The sequence below is a fragment of the Schistocerca americana genome, chromosome 1 (assembly GCF_021461395.2).
Source record: "Schistocerca americana isolate TAMUIC-IGC-003095 chromosome 1, iqSchAmer2.1, whole genome shotgun sequence".
NCBI classification, from domain to species: domain Eukaryota; kingdom Metazoa; phylum Arthropoda; class Insecta; order Orthoptera; family Acrididae; genus Schistocerca; species Schistocerca americana.
This window is the reverse complement of record NC_060119.1, coordinates 1,111,785,073-1,111,802,452: the sequence shown is the minus strand read 5'-3', so window position 1 is coordinate 1,111,802,452 and position 17,380 is coordinate 1,111,785,073. Positions and strand designations below refer to the sequence as shown.

General features: G+C 43.0%; 1 non-coding gene across 1 annotated transcript; it reads left to right on the top strand.

Annotated features, from left to right (window-relative positions):
- The first annotated feature begins 402 nt into the window (after positions 1-402).
- Trnaa-cgc lies at positions 403-475 on the top strand. The gene has a single exon. It is a non-coding gene; the product is annotated as a tRNA-Ala (tRNA).
- Positions 476-17,380: the final 16,905 nt, after the last annotated feature.

Genomic DNA, 17,380 nt, shown 5'->3' with positions numbered 1-17,380 from the left:
ATGAAGCCGTCCATTGTCGCAATCCAATGCAAGGGTTTGGGTTTGGCGAATGTTTGTAGAACGTTATCTGCCGTCATGTGTAGTGCTAATAGTGAAGTACAGACGAGGCGGTGTTACGGTGTTCCTCGCGGTTAGGATGTGGTCCCATTATTGGGATTAAGAAAAATGCCCAAAGATGTGACACATTTTACAAGGTTTTGAGCTACGTATAGTATTGGAACAGTTCAGAGTCGATGACTGTACCAGCATGACAACGCACCCTGTCATAAAGCAGTGTCTGTGAGGTAGTGGTTTGTGGAAAATGATGTTTCTGTAATGGACTGGCCTGCCAACCAATGTAACACTTCTTTCAGAGTACAAAACTACCTTCTCTGATTTCCGTTCCTGAGGACGAAAAGACCGAGCGAGGTGGTGCAGTGGTTAGCACACTGGACTCGCATTCGGGAGGACGACGGTTCAATCCCGTCTCCGGCCATCCTGATTTAGGTTTTCCGTGATTTCCCTAAATCGCTTCAGGCAAATGCCGGGATTGTTCCTTTGAAAGGGCACGGCCGACTTCCTTCCCCATCCTTCCCACATCCGAGCTTGCGCTCCGTCTCTAATGACCTCGTTGTCGACGGGACGTTAAACACTAATCTCCTCCTCCTCCTGAGGACAAAAGGGAGCCATTTCTCCACAGGCATTAGGGCACGTAATTGATAGTCTCCCTAGGAGAGTCAAGCCATCATAAAGACGATGGATGTACACATTACATATTAATGTCCACTAATAGGTGTGCGGACACTTTTGATCAGACGATGTACATTAGCTACACAGAAAATACAGATGGTGCACAGCGTTTGTAGAGAACCGGACTGTATTGTCAGCCACCAACTAAGTAAAAGATGGAAGGTTCTCCGGCGCTGCCTACAGCAGTCGTACCAGAACAGCTCACTTGGTTGGAGCTTCCTGCGCGATAATTTTTTCATGACATAGATTTAGTAACAAAATCCAAATACATATGTGACAGAGGCAGACATTGTACGTGATATGTATATAAAAAGAATTATTGACTAGCTTTATTGTTTTTACAATTCAGAAAACGACACAATCTTCAGTCCTGCAATCAGATGGTAAAATAACAAGGCTAAGCTTTATTTATTATTTAGTGTCACTAACAGAAGCAGACTTACAAATAATTTTGAATTTATGCTTTTATAAAAACAAAAATTTGAAAGAAAACAACATTCTATACGTTAAAAATCTAATTAGTACAGCTACCCTTGCATTTCGTGTTACTAAGTTTACGAGACTTTGAAAACTTTAGTGAGCTCTCAAAAGTAGCAAGGAGGATGTGTTTATTACCCAATACTATATTCGTTGTTTGGTGGTTGATGTACCACATAGCCTAAGACAAATTATGTTATCTAGTACCTGAGAGGAAAACGTACACGATTAAAGTCTCATTTGAAACTATCAGGTCATCTTTCGTGTTGAACATACGGAAGCATATTGCCGTGACCTGTGCTGTGGGCTGTTTGCAGTAGCTGCCAGTGTCGCTGGCTGGCGTGCTGCAGGTCACCAGTTTAAATCCGAATCTTTGATATTTAGCACTGATCATTTATAGAAGATTCTCGAATTTTCTTATTTCATAATTTTTGCATATTTTGGAATGTGCGATTTCTGTATAAATAGCAGAATTCTCCGTAGAGAAGATAATTCTGTACTGTCTGCACGTTGGTGTCACTTAACAAAGTTTTTTTCCGGTGGAAAACAAGTTAATAAATTGTCAATATGACAGCATAAAGTCACCTGAGAATGTCTACCCCGTACTCGACCCCGTTCCACACTCTCAGTAGCATCGCCGTCATAACAGCTTGGATACCTGCAGTTATTCCTTCTTTTAGTTCCTCAATGTTAGCTGGTAGAGATGGCCGAAACACCATATCTTTAATATACCCCCACAGAAAAAAATCACAGGGGCTGAGGTCAGGGCTTGTTGGAGCCCACTGATGCTCTGTCACGAGCTGCCTGGTGGCCGATCCATTGCTGTGGGTCCTTTCGTTCAAACAGGCACGGACAGATAAGTGCCAATGGGGTGGTGCCCCATCCTAATGGAATATGGACTGACGTGCTTCTTTTCGAGTTGAGGGAGCGGCCAATTCTGCAAAATTTCCCGATAGGTTTGCCCAGTTACAGTTGTACCTTCGAAGAAAAAAGGACGAAAAGCTTTATTGGCTGAAGTAACATAGAAAACGTTCACCTTAGGTGAATCACGTTCACGCTGAATTGTTTCCCTCGGATTCTCAGTGCCCTATATATGGACGTCGTGCCGATTGGCTCTCCCTGTTCTGTGGAATTTTGCTTCATCACTAAATACTAGTTTCGAAATCAACCGGTCATCTGTTTCCATTTGCTCGAGGACAAACTCGTTGAACTCAATTCTTTGCACCTTACCAGCTTCGGAAAGGGCTTGACCCAATTGTAGACGATAAGGTTTCATTACTAACCTTTTCGTTAGGATTCTCTAAATGGTCGTTTGCGGAATTTGCAGCTCTCTGCTAGTTCGGCGGGTCGGTTTCCCTGGACTCCGGGCAGATGCTTCCTGAATAAAGCCAACATTTTTTTCATTTTTGCGCTGCCGTTCAGAACTTTTCCCTTCGCACAAACACCCTGTCCTTTCTGTGCGAATTGTTTACACCAACGTACGATACACCACGTATCAGAAGGTTGAATACCATACTTGGTTCGAAGTGCACGCTGAACAACTGTCGTCGATTCACTTCTGCCGTACTCGATAACTTGTTGAGAGTCGTCATCTTTGCACTGAGAACAGAAACGAAGGTTATGTGGCCAACAGCGCTCCTAGCGACAAAATGAGCAACCAAATGAAACTTCAGACCTTCCCTCAATCGCCGACAGAAAGAGCGTAGTTCTCCTTTTCTTCTTTGCAGAGTTCTTGATTTTCAAAGTCGTGGTGTTCTTTATCAAGCACCCTGTAAATGCCCTTCGTCGATACCTACGGACAGTGATACACCGACACTGGGCCAGAAAATAGAGAGTACCCCTCCAGAAACATCACAGCGGTCTAATATGGCAAGAAACCGATGAAGATCTTGTTACATTAACACTCAGGGCAAATTTTCATAGAAACAAATGCCACTTGTTATTGCAGTAGCTGGCAGCGGAGTGCTCTTTGCTAACACCTCGTATTTTCTCTAAGACTGCCGACCTATCGAAACGGTCCTGCCTGAATATAATCCTGACCTCGTCTGGTGAAACGGTTGTGTTGCTGCCCGCTTCGCTAAACCTCGCCTGTTGGTCAGGCAGACCGCGACGCACGGTAATCACTTGCCGAGGGCAAACAGCCAGCGAGGTCCGACCGCAGCACACACTTTCTCCGGCTCCTAGCAAAGCACGCAGTGCAAACACACGCGGCTGACGACGTCACGCTTGCCATTCTCTCAGGGCGCCTACTAACCGGGGGGTCTCGGTTCGAATCACTTCTGCTCTTCATTCTTAGGCTTTACGTTTCTAACAGCAGCGGTGTTTGACTTGGGAATTCACGTCCACCTGTCAAGCAAAAAAACTGACGTTTTTACAGCCCAAACACGTTTCAGCAAATTTCTTGTATCGTCGGACGATACTTTTATTCAGGTCTGTAAAATACAAACAAATACAAGGCCTAAAATCATTCTTGTTTATTGTGATTATTACCTCATTCTTTAAAATGATAGATCGTCAATTAATTCTATAGAACTCGTTGCTCTACTAATAAATGCGAGATCAGGCGCGAAAATTACTTTGTAAACTACGAACTAAAATCAAACATAAGGAAAGGCGGTTCTGATGTAGCAGAGCACACAATTTCAGCTCCTGCATAAAATTGCTTGGAATTGTCCGGTCCTTTAAATCGTTGCTTATACTAAAAATAATCTCTCAAGCTTAAGTAGTATTACAAAGCACAGTCAATATCATTCAATTTTTTAATGTAGACTCGAATTGTGAATTACTTTGTTTAGTTGTATATGTATCGAGGCTGTATGAATAATAACTGCGAGAAAGATTTTCATGGCTGGATGCACAGTGACCGTTATATTCTATAGTGATAACTTGATTTTATTTTCTATAATTTTCTCAATGCACGTGAGTCTAACTTCTGTTATTTTATTTCCTAATGTAAAAGACTGTTCTGGTATTTTATTAATTATCGAACTGCACCGACGTATTGAAGTTTCTGTCGTGTTACACGGTTGTGAATAGTGTCCTCTTACTGTTTTCATTCCGAAGCCTGCCAGAGATATATGTCTGCAGTATTTTTACCTTCGACTGACAATAGTTACTCCTATTGGAAGATGGGTGACTTTATCTCTGGGCTGCTTCTTGTCATTGATCGAACGTGGCAAAAATTACTTCCACCCCACCTGTTGCTCCAGAAATCAACTCAGTGCGTAGCAATGTAGCGATTTCTCCAGGGAAATCTTCTGTATGAAACTGAGAGACAGTGTCTATTTAAAACATGTCTGTCTATGTCAACAATGCACACCCACACTGTTATGTATATTTGACTGGTGAGACGTACATTTATTTAAAATTAACGTACTATGCCCTGACAATTAGTAAAAAAAGCAAAGTCCGCATAGCATTTGGAGATTCTGATAAACAGATAGTCCTTCTGGCACAGCCCGTCTGTACTAAGGAGCCCAAATAGAACTCCCACCTCGCTGACCCATATGGTTCACACAGTTTCATCCTCTGTAACGCAGATTTCATTCACTTCGGCTCACCAGATCTAAATCCCAGTTAGATACTGAATTCCTCCCACGCGTCACATCCGCCGTCTGCCATTAAAAGATTCTTCAGCCTTCTTTTCTTCTCTTTCTGTCTTGGAATCTTCACCCAAAATTTAAGGCTGCTCCTGTTCTGTCCTTTAACGGACAACTCTTCTCTTGACTCATCTCCAGAGTCCATTACAACAATTTTTACGTTTGAGATATCTGAGTGTACAGTTTGGCTTCCCATGTTAATATGACTCCATTACGATTTGGTGGAACAGTCTTTAGGTTGTTAATTGCTCCACAACAGCTTCGGTTTAATTCTTCGAAATGGCAATAGTTTTTTCTGTACAACTCTCCACAGTTCCCAGTATGAATATTGCTGCACAGTACTTCTACTTTCACTATTACATTAACCAATCTTTCACAAAAATGCCTCCACCGAAACTCTGTTGACCATTAACTAACTTTCAACCGTCTTCTTGTTCATTTGCTGACATAGATGTTAATTTCGTCCCAACGGCTGTAGTACTCCATTTACATAAACTACGATGTTTTACATTAATACTGTACATTCGACATGCTAACGTTACACAAATGTACATTAAGAGTAATGCATTTACGTATAGGATTAAACACAGTCAATTATACACACTTCGCGCTTGGTGACAGTAATAAAACATGAAATAATATATCATTGAAAGACAAGGTAGTTAATAAATGCCTTACTCGGAGGGCCTGTATACACGCATGTTACCACTCTACTGGTCAACGTCGGCAAGACTCAGCACAACCAGGAGCACCTCTGAAAATGTCCAGCGTAGCTTTGGACGAAACGTCAGTGATAGAAGAGTTCCATGGACCACGGCCATACAACTCGGGAGAATTCTCGGCAAGGAAACTTTTGTTTAATTACGTAAAGACCTAAAGAGCAATGCGATAATTCCAGTTCGAAAGAAGTGAGGTGCTGAAAGCTGTGAATTTTATATAACCATCAGATTAATAATTCATAGTTCCTTGGGGAAGGTCGGCAGTTGTGGCCGAGTGGTTCTAGGCGCTTCAGTCCGGAACCGCGCTGCTGCTACGGTTGCAGGTTCGAATTCTGCCTCGGACATGGATGTGTGTGAAGTCCTTAGGTTAGTTAGGTTTAAGTAGTTCTAAGTCTAGGGGACTGATGACTTCGGATGTTAAGTCCCATAGTGCTCAGAGCCATTTGAACCATCTGAACCTTGCGGAAGGTAGGCAATTCGTAAGGCAACGGTGTAACCACGGCTTATCCTGAAGTATCCTGAGGAAAGGCAAAACTATATTGATGTCATTCGGGGACTTAGAAAAAAAAGGATTTGACGAAATTTATTTAAATGGACACTCTGAAAATATGAAGACAGCAGGGGAAAAATATAGAGAACAAAGGGCTACTAAATACAACTTGTACAGAAACCAAAATGCAGTTGTGGTAGTCGAAGGACTTGAAAGAGGAAGAATATTTGAGAAAGTAGTGTGACAGGACTATAGCTTATCAAACGATATTTTCCAAGGAAACCAAGAAGAAATTTGGAAACTGATTTAAGTTCAGGGAGAAGAAATAAAAACGTCGAGGTTAGCCAATGACACTGTAAAGCTGTCAAAGGCTCCAAAGAACTTGAACGATCAGATTAACTGAATAGATACTAGCCTGAAAAGAGGTTAAAAGGCAATTTCAATAAATCTGAAACAAGGGTACCGAACTGTTGTGGGAATGAAATCAGGCAGAAAAACAACTGGCGATAGAGGAAATAAAGACGATATAAAATGTAGAGTCACTATGGACGAAAAAGATAATTTTCTTTTTCGTAGGATATTAATTTGCCACGAAGTCTTTTCAGAAAGTGCTTGTCTCGACTACAGCCTTGTGCGGAATTAAAATTTGGACGATAAAAAGCCCAAACAAGAAAAGAAGGGAAACTTTTCATTTTGGTGCTGCAGAAGAATGCTGAAGATTAAATGGGTAGATTGATTTACGGATGAGAAGGTTCAGAATGAAGGTGGAGAGAAAGAAATTTATGAGATAGCTGGTTTCTGTTTGATAAGACGGATCCTGAGGCGTCAAAGTATCATCAGTCTGATAGTGGAGGGGAGTGTGCTTAAAAATTGTAGAGGAAGACCGAGATTTGAGTACACAGTGAGCAGGTTCCAATGGATGTAGGTTGCAGTTGTTATTTAGAGATGAATGGGCTTGCACAGAGTAGACTAGCGTAGAGAACTGCGTCAAATCAGTCTTAAGATTCCTCTCTCTGTGTCTGTCTGTCTCTGTGTTTCCTTCTCTCTCTCGCTCTCTCTCTGTCTCTCTCTCTCTCTTTCTAAGAAACGCGCACACACACACACACACACACACACACACACACAAATAAACACTTCCTTATACTTGACATTAAATGACATTTCTAGCTACCTCATTTGATATTGTAATTATTACGTCTTTGTTGAAGTATGTCAGGTGGTTAAAAAATAAACAGCGTCTCAAACCACTAGCCTGGGACACGCTTGAAGTTGCTCCTGCTTCTTTTGATGACTCTCCATACAAAGCAGCATGCTTATTCTTCCCTGCCAAGATATTCTCAATTCAGTCACGAATCTTACCTGATCGTAGGTTCCCAATTCAGTTACAAATCCCAACTGATCATAGGTTTAATAATAAGCAGAAGATTAGATATGTAGGACGTCCGCATCTGAGAGGCTTGATAATAAACTTAAATGTGCATCTCTCTAAATTAATTATCATTGTTAAGCGTTGGTAATTCTGTGTGAGATGCAATATTACGTTGAGCTAAGATTTTACGACACATAGACAACAAAGAAATTGGATAGTAGATTCGTGAATCACTTCTGCTACACTTCATGTAAATGTCTGCGTTTTTTCGATGGACTTACGGTGTATTGTGGTTAAAATATGAGCTACATCCACTGAAAATTCGGTATTTTGCCAGTCTTTCTCATCCCCCATTCCATGTGGACCATTTTTGTCGTGCGTGCCTTTTCCAAGGCTATTAATAATTTTACTCCAGATGCCTTCTTTCAGTGCACTGTTACATCCTTTTCACACTATCGCATCCCATATGTTATCTTCATTCCATGCAATTGTCTTCAAAGTTCTTTCTTTTTTTTACCTAGCGCTTCTATACGTCCCATATACCTTCCGACCTTACCATCTTTATACAGCTGTTTCTCTTTTCACTAATCGTTTCTTTCATTTTCTAAATAGCAACTAAGGAAACAGGCGAAAAGAAATGCGGAGTTTAAAAATATGATAGTGCCAATTCCAAGACAATGAATAGCTAGGGGAGAATTTCAAACCTGCAGAGGAATGGATTAGAATATTAAGAGCCATGCTGTGTACTATTAATATAATTATTTCGTATTCAGTGTTTCATGTTTTACCCGCTTTAGTCTTCAGTCGTGGCCCCGGTCGAAGGATCCACATCAGCCATTGTGAAATAGTGGAACAGCTAAAATAGCGTAGATATTGCTTTAACGACCGAGCCACTGCAATAGACACGTGTGCCTGGATTGGAACCGGTTGTACGCGAATGGCACATGATTTGCACAGATGTTTCTCTACCCCGGCTGCAGTATGTAGAGAAGTGGCACGCGACCGGCGGAGATGGCACCGTGTTCTGAATTCCCCTCGCGCCCGTTTCTCACAGCGGTGTTTCTCGCTACGCGGACATACGCCGTTTCTGTGACAAGCGAACGCAAGTCTGTTAGTGAAACTTTGAATCCAGAACAGTTATCCTGCAGCAGTTATTGCGAAGCCATCGACTTCTACTTGCGTAACAAAACAGTTGAGAATATCGGAGAAAGAGTAAAACCTGAACACGGTTAGAGATATTTCGCACAAAACTGTGAAAAAAGTTCAGAAGAAACATAACACCTTGAACAACTAGTCATAGAACGTTCATATTCACAGGACATGTTACTTCTGCAAAATAATTAACATTTCGGTCACCTCGGTTCAGCGTGTGTCCTGTTGTTAGAAGAGACACAGGGTCCGCCATGGGCCCTGATAACCTGTTTCATGTGTAATGGCATCGACGCGTATAAGGCGCGAATGGTGTCCTGTGGTATAGCCATCCATGCTGCATTGGTTGGCATTGCGTCACAGCGCCGCAAGCGTCCTTTCACCACATCCCATATACACCCCTGGAAATTGAAATAAGAACACCGTGAATTCATTGTCCCAGGAAGGGGAAACTTTATTGACACATTCCTGGGGTCAGATACATCACATGATCACACTGACAGAACCACAGGCACATAGACACAGGCAACAGAGCATGCACAATGTCGGCACTAGTACAGTGTATATCCACCTTTCGCAGCAATGCAGGCTGCTATTCTCCCATGGAGACGATCGTAGAGATGCTGGATGTAGTCCTGTGGAACGGCTTGCCATGCCATTTCCACCTGGCGCCTCAGTTGGACCAGCGTTCGTGCTGGACGTGCAGACCGCGTGAGACGACGCTTCATCCAGTCCCAAACATGCTCAATGGGGGACAGATCCGGAGATCTTGCTGGCCAGGGTAGTTGACTTACACCTTCTACAGCACGTTGGGTGGCACGGGATACATGCGGACGTGCATTGTCCTGTTGGAACAGCAAGTTCCCTTGCCGGTCTAGGAATGGTAGAACGATGGGTTCGATGACGGTTTGGATGTACCGTGCACCATTCAGTGTCCCCTCGACGATCACCAGTGGTGTACGGCCAGTGTAGGAGATCGCTCCCCACACCATGATGCCGGGTGTTGGCCCTGTGTGCCTCGGTCGTATGCAGTCCTGATTGTGGCGCTCACCTGCACGGCGCCAAACACGCATACGACCGTCATTGGCACTAAGGCAGAAGCGACTCTCATCGCTGAAGACGACACGTCTCCATTCGTCCCTCCATTCACGCCTGTCACGACACCACTGGAGGCGGGCTGCACGATGTTGGGGCGTGAGCGGAAGACGGCCTAACGGTGTGCGGGACCGTAGCCCAGCTTCATGGAGACGGTTGCGAATGGTCCTCGCCGGTACCCCAGGAGCAACAGTGTCCCTAATTTGCTGGGAAGTGGCGGTGCGCACCCCTACGGCACTGCGTAGGATCCTATGGTCTTGGCGTTCATCCGTGCGTCGCTGCGGTCCGGTCCCAGGTCGACGGGCACGTGCACCTTCCGCCGACCACTGGCGACAACATCGATGTACTGTGGAGACCTCACGCCCCACGTGTTGAGCAATTCGGCGGTACGTCCACCCGGCCTCCCGCATGCCCACTATACGCCCTCGCTCAAAGTTCGTCAACTGCACATACGGTTCACGTCCACGCTGTCGCGGCATGCTACCAGTGTTAAAGACTGCGATGGAGCTCCGTATGCCACGGCAAACTGGCTGACACTGACGGCGGCGGTGCACAAATGCTGCGCAGCTAGCGCCATTCGACGGCCAACACCGCGGTTCCTGGTGTGTCCGCTGTGCCGTGCGTGTGATCATTGCTTGTACAGCCCTCTCGCAGTGTCCGGAGCAAGTATGGTGGGTCTGACACACTGGTGTCAATGTGTTCTTTTTTCCATTTCCAGGAGTGTATTTTCGATTGGCGAGAAGCCTGGTGACCTGGTGGGCCAGTGCAAAAGGTTGACATCTTGTGACACTAAGAAGGCACTTGTCCGTACAGCAACATGTGGTCGTGCGTTGTCTTGCTGAAAAATGACGTCCGAGGTGTTGCGTAGAAAGCGCATGGCTACGTGTCGCAGGTTGTCATTCACTTATGTCACCCTGCCACAGTGCCCTGAACACGCACCAACTGTGATTTGTGGTTGTACCCTAGCGCCCCACAGCATAATGCCTTGAGATGGCGCTGTTTGTCTTGTGCAAATGCAGTTGGTGCGATGCCACTTCCCCTATCTGCGGTGAACCAAAACGCGGCCATCATTTTAAAACGAATAGAACCTGGGTTCCTCCGGAAACACTATCCGAAGCCATTCCTGTTCCAGTGACGTCATTCCATACAATAACGTCGTCTAGCATGTTTCTGCACATTTGTCAAATGTAGTCGCACTTACCTACGCCGCGTTAAAGGGCTTCGGGTTGTCACCCCTGACAGCGTACGATGTGATACACTGTTCCTGCAATGCCATTCGGTTCAAATGGTTCAAATGGCTGTGAGCACTATGGGACTCAACATCTGAGGTTATCAGTCCCCTAGACATAGAACTACTCAAACCTAACTAACCTAAGGACATCACACACATCCATGCCCGAGGCAGGATTCGAACCTGCGACCGTAGCAGCAGCGCGAACTTCTCGGGGGAGGGGGGGGGGAGGGGGGGGAGGTCTGGCTGGCGTGACCTGACCCATCTCGTCATATTCTATGGCTTTCCGTAAACCAATCTGCACTCACCCTTTGCACTGCCGAAATACCTTGTCCCACACGAGCAGCAATTTCCTTGATGGCTGCATTCTCTCATGCCAAAAATGTGCCCTCATTCAGACTCAGTGATTTGACGGTACGGTTCCCGCATACGTCTGCGAGGCATCCTGCACGTCTGCTCAAGTCAAATTGATCCATTAGCTTCGGTTTATATCGACAACGAGAGCAGCAGGTACATTTTTACCGCTGCGATATCGATGTTGACCTCGACACGCGGTCAGACATGGTTCAAATACTAATAATCTCTACGGAACATACTAATATACATGTCCCTTGACATGTCGTTCAAGGTGTTCTCCTTTCTTTCTGAACATGAGTGTGGAACTTGTGTACAGTCTGTAGCAAGGTTCTCCTGAGAATAGCGTGCAAGTTAAAAACATCGTCAAGTAATTGGGGTGGCTGCCGGTTACGGTTTCCTAGTTGTATAGTGTGGGATGTAATGTAGGATTTAGTTATGCATTTATTTCACAAGACAATGTTAAGATACTCAGGTTCTCTGTTAAATCTAACCAAACATCGATAGTAATTGAACATAATAATAAGCATAATACGTAAGAACGATGATAACAATAATGAAGAATGTCAGTTTTACATTCTGGGAATGTCTTGGCGGGAAATAAATATTTCCATAGCCACAATAAGTTGATCTTACACCTCCATTGAAAAATATATAGAGCTCTAGCAGAACCAAATTTCTCCAGCAAATATTACGGCCGCACACCTAAAGCGATCACGACAGCCGGGCGTGATGCTATCCTGATCGATCAATTAATATGTAGGGGACAGTGTTGTACCTGGAGGGTAGTGTACCTAGGAACATCTGTTTAAACTCAGAAGAGTGTTCCTGGAGCCTACCTGTAGCAATTCTGGTCGTGTGGGCTGTCGCATTGTCCTGTTGGAATTCCTCAAGTCCGTCGGAATGGACAATGGACATGTTGCAGGTGATCAGACAGGATGCTTACGTACATGCCACCTGTAAGAGTCGTATCTAGATGATGATGATGATGATGTTTGGAGTGTGGGGCGCTCAACTGCGCGGTTATCAGCGCCCATACAAATTCCCAACCTTTTCTCAGTCCAATCTTACCACTTGTATGAATGATGGTGAAATGTTTCTCGGTCGGTGTTTCGGTCTAGCGAACGATTTCAGAATCACACGAAGGAACATGCACTAGAGACCGCCATAAGCAGTTCCCAGCATTTTCTACAATGTTCGTTGTTGTCAGACACGATGTTGTGCTTTGTGCAGCGTTTGTAAATATTGCATCTACATACTTAAGAGTACTAAACTGAGGAGCCAAAGAAATTAATATCATGTAGGTTCCCCGCAACACGACGTGGCATCAACTCGACTAATGTCTGAAGTAGTGCTGGGGTGGAGGGGGGCGGGGGGGGGGGGGGGGGGCGCTGACACCATGAATCCCGCAGGACTGTCCATAAACTCATAGGAGTACTAGGGGTGGAGCACGTTGCAAGACATCCCAGATAAGCTCAATAATGTACATGACTGGGGAGTTTGGTGGCCAGCGGAAATGGTTAAACTCAAAAAAGTGTTCCTGGAGCCACTCTGTAGCAATGCTGGTCGTGTGGGCTGTCGCATTGTCCTGCTGCAATTGCCCAAGTCAGTCGGAACGGACAATGGACATGAATGGTTGCAGGTGATCAGACAGGATGCTTACGTACATGTCACGTGTCAGAGTCATATCTAGACCTATCAGGCTCCCATATCACTCCAACTGCACACGCCTCACAGCATTACAGAGCCTCCATCAGCTCGAAAAGTCCCCTGCTGCCATGCAGGGTCTATGGATTCATGAGGATGTCTCCATACTAGTATGCTGCCATCCGCTCGATACAATTTGAAACGATAGTCGTCAGACTAGGCAATATGTTTCCAGTTATCAACAGTCCAACGTCGGTGTTAACGGGCCCAGGCGAGGTGTAAACCCTCGCGTTATGCAGTCATCAAGGGTACACGTGTAGGCCTTCGGCTTCGAAAGCCCACATCGATGAAGTTGCGTTGAATTATTCGTACGCTGACACTTGTTGATGGCCCAGCATTGAAATATGCAGTAATTTGCGAAGTGTTGCACTTCTGTCAAGTCGAACGATTCTCTTCATTCGTTGTAGGTCCCGTTCTTGCAGGATATTTTTCCGGCTGCAGCAATGCCAGAGAGTTGATTTTTTACCGGATTCCTGACATTCACGGTACGCTCGTGAATTGGTCGGATGGGAAAATCCCCGCTTCATCGCTACCTCGGTGATTTTGTGTCCCATCGTTTGTACGCCCACTATAACAGCACGTTCAAACTCACTTAATTCTTGATAACCTGCCGTTGTAGCAGCAGTAACCGATATAACAACTGCGCGAGACACTATTTATCTTGCAAAGGTGTTGTCGACCTTAGCGCCATGTTCTGCCCGTTTACATATCTGTGCATTTGAATATGCATGCCTATACCAGTTTTTTTGGCGCTTCAGTGTATAATGGTATAGCTTCCCAAAATTTCTAGTCAACATTACGATACCAGTCCAATATCATATACGGTCTGAATAGTTAAGTGGGTGTCGTATAGTTCTATGTGTTCTAAAGTCTAAGTAAATATAAAGTTCGGGATTCATCACTAAGTACACTCCTAACTGTTAATTGACTGACGCCATTAATCAGAACCTGTGCCTGTCCCAAATTATTCGTCATTTCGTAAAATTAGAGTGATTATTCTACAACAGTAAATAACTAGAGACTGCAGAAATTTTGGCATGAAAAATTAATACGTCTATATAACAAAATGGTTATTTAAAAATACCATAACAGGAAACCTCATTACCTTGTGAAATAGCTTAGGAGGAATTTGCTAAGCGATGTATTTTCATTTGTTTTTTATTTTTATGTCCACGTTTGAAGTTAATTTTCTTTTTAATTACATTTCTAATTAGCTCTCCATTTTTTACACCATTCAACTTTCTGATTTCTAGAATTTGAAGCCATATTTGTGAATTTTGTATATGTTATCAGATAAAGCACGAGTTATATACTGTTAAATGTTAGTAACAAAATCCATACCGTAATTAACTGCGTAACTAAAGTAATACGAAAGACATTATTATAATTAAAGTTCAGATTGATTTTCATATTTAAAACTACGGCTGACTATAAAAAATTTGTCATTTGATTTTGTATTTTATACCTTATTCGGCTGTGATATCAGTTTCTTTAGGGTTTATAAATTTTAATTGTAACATCGAAATTGTACCATTTTAATAATGGGTTATTTTGAAATTGATTGTTAAATTTCTGTAGAAAAGAACGCAGCTGGGCTGCTTTGACTGAGTCTCATACCTCAGTCTCAGTGTTTTATCTCAGTGTGTACTGATGTGCTTTGGACAGTTGGTCTTTTGTAAACGCAGTTTATATCATGTGGAGAATAAATAAACGACGATAAAATTGAAATTACATCTGACTCTTTTATTTACATAGTTTCCACTTGCAAATCCAGATCCAGGCAGACTTCAAAAGAAGAATTCGACAAGGTGGAGGCGACAACAAAAACAACATGTTATGTATTCTAGTGTCACTTCCACCCATCTTCCGTATCGGTGGGACTTTTGACTATTTATTATTAAAGAGAGGGCGGTGTGGCTATAAGTGTATGTATTAAAGCTGTTTACAAGACTTTGACATTTTCAGTTATAGTGTTTTATGATGAATGAAACAGGGTATATTTTAAACTAGTTACACAACTTGTACAGGGTTACGCCCTATTTCCTCAGTCGTGCGCCATCTTGTACCTTGAAACAAAAGAAGGTATTGTACCATGGATTGCGTGATATTCTGAAATGAACTGAGTTTCTTCAATATATTTACAAATTTCTTCGTCTTCAAATTGGAAATTTGTTAGTTGCAAGTAGCTTCTATTTCAAAATGTATTTAATTGTAACTGGTTTTTAATGCTACTATTTCCTGATTTGATTTCACTTTTAATTACTGGCGTGTGGTAGAGTAATAATGTAATACATAGACTTTAAAAACATGCATTGACAAGGTTTTCTCGATTGTAAGTGTTTTAAATTTGAATGGCATATTTTTTCCTACAGTAGGTACGTTTTACTCTCATATTCTAGTAATTTTTGATGCAGTCTCTCTCTTCACACCCTGTTCCCCTGTTTCATTCGATACGGTTGATTGGTGTTGGTGCTGAATTAGCAAACCTATTTCGACGTGTGTTGACATCCACTTACGTTTTATTCAGTAAGCAGTACTCCGAGCAGACAGATGGAGCTGCGATGGGAGGCCCATTGTCACTTATCATTGCCAATTTGTTTACGGAGGATGTCGAGGAACGTGCCTTGGAGTCGGCGGCTGTGAAAGCTGCATGTTTTTTCAATTATGTAGACGATACTTCGTTGTTTATCCTCATGGCAGTAAGAATTTGAACGACTTTTTACAATGCCTGAATTCAATCCAACCGAATATTGTTTTCACGATAGAACTGGAAAAGGATGGCTGTCTTCCCTTCCTTGATTTGTTGGTCAGGAGGAAGGTGGACGGTACGTTGGGACATGCCGTTTACAGGGAGCCTAATCACACTCACTTGTATCTGCAGGCTGATGACTGTCAACATTACCACTTAACCTTATCAACAGGGATGGTAGGTAGTGTTTAAAGTCTGCATGGAATCTTGCTCTCTCATTTGTCAAAAAACAGAGGGACAGACTTTATGCTACCCCACGAGTTGTTTATTAAGTTCCCTGTCTGTAACTTCCGACGTCGGTCGTCTTTGGTTTGTGATGGCTCCAGTGTTTACATTGTGAGTGTGTGGTATATTTAAGAAGTTTCTCTGAAAATCTTGGTCTTAAATTCGCGTTCACAGCGCTTACTTTCTGCAGTTTTTGCCTTGAAATTGCAGGGTGTGCTCCAGTGGAAATATCAGCGATTGTCGACGACGTCACCCGACTGCTTTCCAGTGCGTTATTTGAACATTATATGCGCCGAAAGAAGCTAAGGTCTCACGACTATATCTTGCGTAAAGCGTTGTAAAAATACTTAAGTCACCCTGGATACTCCTGAGGAATCTGAAATAAACTATCTGGACTAGACTTGACCGTATCCAGCAGCATAACCTCTGTTCTGAGAAATAAAAATAATAATTATGACAGGTATGACAAACAATGCAATAAACTTAGTACATCAGCGTTAGGTAATGACTGAAGAGGAATATAACTGAAGATGGCTGAAGAACAGACGAAATAAAACGCAAACATGCAACGCCAAGAAAAATGTTTCGCAAATAGAGAAATTTATTCCACATCGATTATAAATTACGTATTATGAAGCTTTTTCTGAAGGTATTTGTATAGAGTATAGCCCCGTCCGTCGTCAAAGAAAAATGTTGAAAAGTACGTGGGTAGATCGAATAAGAGGTAAGAAGTTACAGAACAGAATTGGGGAGAAAAGAAATTTGTGGCACAACGTGAGTAAATGTATGAATCGGCGTTAAAGAATCGTCAGTTTGGTATCTTGGGGGAGGTGAAAGGTGAAAATTGTAGAGGGAGACCAAATGTTGAATACAGTAAGCAGATTCAAAAGGATGCAGATTCCAGCAGTTATTCGGAGATGAATAGGCTTGCACTGGATAGAGTAGCGTGGTGAGCTACATTAAACCGGAATGAAGGCCTCAACAACAACAGCAACAACAATAATAATAAATGCAGTAATGGACATATAATATTTCAAAAATGCAGTCTTACTAACATTTATAGCATTTTTGGCTTTGCATTCGTGTGGAACGTACACACTGACACGTAACAGAAATATTTCTCAACCGTACAGATGGTATCAAATATGGAGAAGTTGGCTGGTAAGGAGAAGAGCGAGAAATAATAAGCTAAGGTTAGCCGATGACATACAAGGACGAAAATGGAAATAGGTTAGAATGAGGAAAGTATACAATATGTACAACAACCAAGAGGGAATAATAAGCGTGGACGACCAAAAACGAAGTGCTCGTATTAAAAAGGCGCGTAAAGACAAAGATGTAGCATTTCGCCCCTACTGTTCAATCTGTACATCGAGGAAGCAATGATGGAAATAAAACAAAGGTTCAGGAGTGGAATAAAATTTCAAGTGAAAGGATATAAATAATACGATTCGCTGATGACATTGCTATCCTGAGTGAAACTGAAG